Genomic DNA, 7673 nt, shown 5'->3' with positions numbered 1-7673 from the left:
ACACACAAATATACACACACAAATATATACACATACACATATACATGTACACACATATACAGTTATACACACAAATACATACATGTATACACACATATACTCACAACCACATGCACACTCATACACACATACATGCATACACACAACCAGACACACACACACACACACACAGACACACAGACACACAGACACACAGACACACACACACACACATCTTGCTTTTAACACTCCAAAGAGACTACATCTTCTGAGTTAAGGAATTGTCCCTTATTAATGTGCAGAAATCCAAGAGTGTGACACATTAAGTACTTGTCAGTAATTAACAGCTCACCATGAATTAGTCTACCAGCCCCAGCTGGCCACTCCTCTATTTAAATCCACAGAACGCAAACCTGTGAGGGCAGAAATGGCCCTACCTCTTTCTTGCAGCTCTTTGCCCAAAGATATGCCATGAATACTTATCAAAGGCACGACAGAACAAGTGGCCAAGCAAATGAACAACCTACCACTGAATAATACAATAGGCAGATCCAGGCGATGATCTGTCTTAGAAAGGTTGAGGAGAGTTGAAGTGCAATTCTTTATAATTACCTATCAAGGAAGTGGTCAGCAGTCCACAGAGCGAGAAATGAAGGGACCAGAGGTCCACAAACCTCTGGTGCTGCAACCAGAGAAGGGCTGGGAGGTGCTGGAGCCCTTCCAAGAAGACACTGGGCATGGATTCTGCTCTGGGCAAGGAGGGCACAAGGTCTGCTGGCTGCAGAGCCACAGAGGAGCGAGTCCTTCACCAGGGAAGAAAGAGACAAGAAGAGAGAAAAGTACGAAATCTTTGAACTGGAGTGGAAAAACAAACAAACACACAAAATAAAACAAAACAGAACAACAACAAAAACCTTTCCTTCCCAAATGTGATTTGTGACTTGTTCAGGCATAGGGTCTTTTTTTTTCCTTATTGTTGACTTCTGCCTGAACGCCTGTTACCTGAGGTTGGCGACAGATCAGGAGTTTCCAGGCCTCTCATACCAAGAATTAAAAATAAGGGCTCACACTGCTTTTCAAAAGAAGCAAGGTGTGCTTTGGAGCAAAGCAGTCATACAGACTGGAGAGAGACACAGTGTCAAGACTGAGAGTAGGCTGCACGAGTGAGGACAATCAGGGGCCTGGGCTCTCTTTCCACAGTTCTAAGGGAGGGAGTGGCTGTTTTCTAAAGGGCAGAGCTTGGGGGGTAGTCCCCTAAATGTAAGTGATAGATTAACTTATATATAATCGTTTTTTCTAACATCTATGATCTTTCCCATAATGCATCTAGCTTTAATCATATGCACACCCTGTTATGCATATGCATAAGATGATAAATGTGAAATTTTTCCTAAAAGTTTGCTAGCGAACTCAGTTTTGCCTTGTTGCACATGTACCACAAACTAGATCAGACTGGAATGGCCCTTCTTCATACCTAGATACATTCGGAACATACTAGAACAGAAATAATCAGAATCTGATCATTATTGTGGTGGTGGTGGGGTCATTCTTTGGAGACTGAAGTTGTATGTAGCCTAGTATACACAGGGGTTTCAGAAGGTTCTTAGGTGACATTATTTGTGGAGGGGTACATATGCACATAATATGTACAGGTGAAGGAGAAGGGTATTACATGTACATAGTATATGCAGCTGAAAGAAGTATGTGCGTGCATGTGTGTGTGTGTGTGTGTGTACAGTGTGTGCATTGTGTGTATAGGTGAAGAAGAAGGGTGTGTGCATATAGTATGTGCAGAAGGAGAAGGGTGTATGTGTGTACATGTGCATAGTATATACAGGTGTAGGGTAGAGGATAGTGTGTAAAGGTGAAGGAGGAGGTATTTGTGTGCATGCATAGTGTGTGCAGATGAAGAACGGTAAGTATTTGAATGGCCCACAATGAAATAGGTTTCTAAACCACTAAATTATTTGCTGTGCCTGCCAGTCTTACATCTGATAGCCTTAGAGTCAATGCTCAGTGACAGCCACAGGCCAACTGTGGTGACACTTCGAACTTGATCATTTCTAATTTCTTAATGAATTTTGAAATGTCTGAAGGGATTTTTTTTAAAAATTTGTTTCTCCTAAAGGGAATTTTAATATGGATATAACTCCCCCTCAAAAATAAGCCACCAACCCCCCAAACAGCTTCCCCATGACCCCCTGTTACTTGATGACAGCCATCTCCATATCCATCCCTTAAGTGGATAACATCTCTGAACCTTCACCTGCTCAGCCTATCCTTCCCCAGAAAGGGACACAATCGAAATGAAAACAGGTGGGAGCAAACAAAACATTGAGTGCAAATGCTGAGTCAGCATGGCCAAGAGGGCCACTGGAGTTGGCGCTGCAGGAATTCTGTACCAGGAGACCTACACCTATTCATGCAGGGAAGTGCTTTAGGGACTGCCCTCCATGCTCAGTGTGCAGTCGTGGCTCAGGAAGGACGAATGATGGGTGTGTTTGGGGGTTTTAGGGTGTGCTGTATTCAGGTTTGCAGAGTCCCTTTGGCAGGTTAGATGATGGAGAGAAATACCACTGGGCATGTTCAGCTTGCACCGTAAGAATGTGGATGAATGCCAATGGGCATGTTCAACCTTCAACATTCTGCTTAACTAAAGAAAAGGAAAGAACGTTTTCAAAATGTGTTAATGCAGGAGTTTGTTCCTAAAGATGGCTGTCTCCCTACCAACTAACAATGGTCAATCTGGACAGTAGGACCAGACAGAACAGGACCAGTAGGAAAGGCAGAGTTGGGTTACCCCAAAGGCAGTTATATAGACTGAGACTGACTCCTTAAAGCATGGATCTGGGGCATAGTGGACACTTATTCTGGGGTTCTGTATAGTGACCATATCAGAAAGCGCAGGCTCAGAAGCCTGCAGACTCCTCTCTGGACACTTGACTTCACACACACTTTGACATTCAGGCTTGAACAAGGAGTCACTGCAGAGGGAAAGACTGCAGAGCTCTGGTCTGGTAAACTGTGGGAGGCCAGAAGGTGACCAAAGGACCTCGCCTCTTCCGCCCGGCAGCATGGTCCCACTCTACATAGAAGGAATATTAACTGAGCACATGGGAAGCCTTCCATGTAGTCTGAGCAAAATTCTCTCTAAATAAACCAGAGAGTTTCTAGCTTGGAAGCTACTCTCAAGATACACGTGAGCCAAACCCAAAGCCCAGGGCCCAGGGCAAGCATCTGCAGAGACAGCAAGGGGCCCTCACCCAAGCTGCTGCCTCAGGGAGAGTCAGACATGATGGAGAGATGACCCTACCCAGTGGAGGAGAGGCCCCTCTGGGCAGCCAGTCTTCTAGGATGCCAGATACCCAAGGAGTGATTCTGTCTCAGGGGTGGTCCAATTTCAACCCATGTAAACATTCAGATTCTGTTTCTGGTTTTGCTTTTCCCCTTAAATCCCTTGTATCCATCACCTTTCTTTAAGAGGCCACTCCTGCTGCTGCTGTGGGTCTGCAACCAGAAGCTGGTTTACTTTGGGTTTTCCGTTGCTTGGTCAGAGGGATAACTAATACATGTTGTTCTGGTGCAGGTGTTGACTCTAGCCGAAAGGGCGAGGCTGTCTGACACACAGGGAGCTAAGGGGAGAAGCCACAGTTCTTATCAAATGGTAGCAGCTTCACTTGGTGTTTCCCTTGCCCCGTCTTCAGCCAGGGTTTGAGCTTCCAGGTTGGAGACAAGGTTTCTCTAACCTGCCCAGGCTGTCCTGGAATCCAGGCAGGCCTTGAAATTCCATCATTCTGCCTCAACTTCTGAAATAGCTATAATGACGGCTGTTTACCACGCCAGATGCTGTTCTTATCTAGAGGGAAGTGCTGTGCAGAGAGGGGAGTTCTAAGGAGCCCAGTTGTCCCAGCATGGACAGACAGAGCAAGACTGCGCTTGGATGTTTTAAGAGATCCTGCTTCAAGACCCAGCAGCCACATTCCCCATTGACCCAGTATGGACTCTAACAAACTCCTGTCCCCTCTTCAGTGGTGATGCTCGCCAGTCCTGAGGAACACTCGCAGAGTTTAGTGTGAGGCTAGTGCAGAGGCCACGCAGGGCATTCTGACAGGAGAAGGTACAATGAAGCTCAGCGGTTTGGGGAAGAACCACACATTTACTCACTGGCACACACTGGAAATGATGTGATCCTCAGAAACACCCATTCCATTCTTAAGGTAGGAAGAAAATGAAAAAGGCCCCCCTGACGGATGTGTCTCTATGACCACTCCTATAGAGGTGAACTGTGAAGGCTAGCGTGCTCTGCACACTAAGCCCAGAACAGCAGCTGTGCAGTTCTTACCATTTTCATAGCAGGTAAATAATTGTGGACAGGAACTTTACCCCCTTCCCTTCCTCCTACTCTTCTTCCTCTGTCTCTGTCCCTGTCTCTCTGTGTGTCTGGCGTGTGTGCATGAGGCAGTGGGTGTGTGATATTTGTGTATGTGTGGATATTCATGTGTGTGAGTACAAATACTTATCGGTGTGAGTATGTGTGCATTTGCACATGCATGCGTGTGTCTGCCTACAGAGCTGGCCAGCAAGCCCTGGAATTGTCTTGCCGCTACCTTCCCAGTGCAGAGATTACAAGCATACGGCACCATGCCCAGCTTTTCTCCCCACAGGAAGTGGTTACATCTTTAATTTATTTTTTATTTAAGTCTAAGCACTGTGAAAGGTTGTGGAACAAATTTCTGTGAACCAATTTTGTTTTGTGTAAATGGACTTATTTGAGAAAAAAAAAGTATAGCTTATAAATATATGCACTCATTTTTTTTCTTTTTTCTTTTTTTAGAAACCAACTCTGCTAGTTATCACCAGGGACTAAAGGCATGCATCTCTTTTTGTTGGCTGCCCAATGACCATTGGCCAGTCTTGAAATTATATACACAAAAATAGATGCAGAATACTGTATTTATATATGTTCATATATATATATATATATATATATATATATTTGTGAACATACATACATGCATATATGTAACAATAGTAACCAAAGAAAAGAACCTATCAAATTGAAAATAGGGGTCATGAGAGGAATGTGCAGGGGGAAGCCAGGCAGAACCGGAGGGATCACAGGGAGGGATAATGTGATGTAATTCTGCATTAAACAATCCTGGCTTTCCCCCGTGTTGTAGACTTTGCCTTTGGCTGTCTGCTGGCATGGTAAGGCCTCTGCTGATGTAGCCATTTCTCCGGCACAGCCCCTTTCTTCTTAAGGATGGTTGAAGTACACAGAGAAAGAAATGAATGTGGTTGTGTTGGCAAATGTATGTGAGATGATAGGTTTAAATGTATTTAATTTTTAAAAGTTTAAATAGTGCTTTTGGGTCCAAATCATGAACACAGTCTGACCTTGTTATGCCTCAGAAGATCGGAGGAACCCAAGCTGGAAGGAAACCCAGTCACCTCAGTATTGTTTCTGTCTAGTAAGCGTTGCACCTCATCTATGAAATCAACAAAGATTTTAATTACACACTTCATAAAGTGGTTTAATCTGGTACATTGTTTAAGTAAAAATAGTACAAACAGGCTAAAGCCACATCAACATCATCATCAACAACAACAGCAACCCCTGTAAGCTGTGGCACGATCAAACGAAAGGATTCAGCGAGATTTCAGTCACCCCAGGGCACGGGGAGGTAGAGCTTGTCCATTCCAGGCCAGAGGAAAGGGAACGAAGGGGGTTTTGGCTTATCAGCCGCTCCTATGTGAAACCCAGCTTTTCCATCTGACATGGAGGTCCTGACATGCACTGTATGTGTGTGATCTTCTGCAGAAGAGTTTGTCTTCAGGTCGTGCCTTCCTATCCAGCAGGGAATCTGTACGTGACAGCCAGTGTGGGCTTTCCTTCTGTGAAAGGGTGGACTCTGTGCAGGAGGAGGGGCAGTCGCTTTGCCTGGATGCCTGATTGTTCTGAGGAAGAAAGTGGTGAGGAAGCTGGATGAGAACATGCGTGGCCTTCCACGTTCTGAGTCCTGTGCTGAGCTCAGTGAGCCCCGAGACAGGGTGAGATCTCATCACGTGGGCAGGACAAATTAGCAAAGGATGTCAGAGGGCCAGAGTTTCTTGTGGGCTCTATCCGTCTACTCAGAAAAGAATACTTTATGACATAAGCAGCCTTTCCATCAAGTAAAAATCCCTTTTTTGTTTTTAATGTCGCAAAGATGTCCTCACTTAGCCTTAAAGGAAGATCTCTGTTCACATGCGCATGCGCAGCAGTCCTTGCATGGAGCCTAAGTTTCCGGACCTGCCAGCCTGGCTCTATCCACCTGACCTGCTGCGCCCACCCAGCCTGCACCCAGATCTCCACCACCTGGTAATTGCAGCCATTAAATTGAGGTGATTCATCCACCTGGCTCTCCTGGCTGGAGCCTTAATTAGACCATCCTGCTGCTGCGGGGGCCCTACTTCGGCCTAGTCTACACCTCGGCTAAGAGATGCCAGCGATAAACGTGTTTAAATAGAGTCGCTGCTCTTGGGTTCACTGAGCAGGGACACATTTTATTTTTGTTAGGACAGAAAATGGCGTTAAATTGGTTTATTTATATGGGCTGTGGACACGTGGAATAGACTCCTTGGGCTGAGTTTGCTTCCGTGACTGAACAGAAGTGGGGGCTCACTGGTCTAAACTGGGCAGCATGTCCTGTGATTTTCCTATTTTTAATTAATTAATTAATTTAAAATTTTCAAATATTTTAAGAGAGAGAGAGAGAGAGAGAGAGAGAGAGAGAGAGAGAGAGAGAGCATGGTTATTATGGGAGGCAGTAGGATTACTGTTAGGTTCAGATGCATAGTGAGTTCCAGGCCCATTTTAAATAAATGAGAAATAAGAAAGAGAGGGGGTAGAAGGAAGGAAGGGCAGACAAAGAAGAAACAAGGAAGGAACAAGGAAGGAGGGAAAGACAGAAAAAGCAGCCTGATTTGGAGCAATTTTTGGTTCAAACTCTCATGGGGCAGACAGCCAACCCTGTAGAAACATACGTAGTAAGAGGCTGTGGCATAAACCCCACAGCCAGTTAGCAAGATGGACTAATATAAAAAACATCGGATATGAAGGTTAGCCTGTGCGACAAGGAGTTTTGAAAAAGATATTTTGTTTAGGTGACTGAGAAAAACTGAATCAAATATATATATATATATATAAGATTGCCTCAGGATGTCTAGTGGCCAGCAAAGTGCAGGTGCACAGACCTGCTCTCTGTCCAATGGCAGGTGCTAGCATCCAGAAGCACCGGCAATACTCCTGGGTGTGGCTAGAAGCAGCATCCTCTGTCCAAGTCCCCATTCCAGGCTGTTCTTCTGTCACTCACCTGGTTGTCTGTGTGTTATTTACCACAAAGGCCAAGGGCAGAGGGGAGGGCTAATTTAGATACTAAAATCAAATACTCTTCCAAACAGGACAGCTTACTGTGCACTTGCAAACAGCCCCTAAAATGTCATTATGTTGTAGAAGGATTAAAAACATCGAATCTTGCTGTGACCTTTCCACAGAGGAGTAAAGTTGAGCCCGAAGCAATATTTATATTGAGGCTAGCATGTCTCTTACTTTAGAGCTCCTTCCTTACTCCAGCAAAATGTAGAATTATTTTTTTTCCTCTCAAATTTTGTGGCTCCCAAATTAATTACATTGGTGTAATTTAGCACTGCAT

This window comes from Apodemus sylvaticus, chromosome 13 (genome assembly GCF_947179515.1).
Source record: "Apodemus sylvaticus chromosome 13, mApoSyl1.1, whole genome shotgun sequence".
NCBI lineage: Eukaryota > Metazoa > Chordata > Mammalia > Rodentia > Muridae > Apodemus > Apodemus sylvaticus.
The sequence above is the reverse complement of the archived record's forward strand: the minus strand, read 5'-3'. Positions refer to the sequence as shown.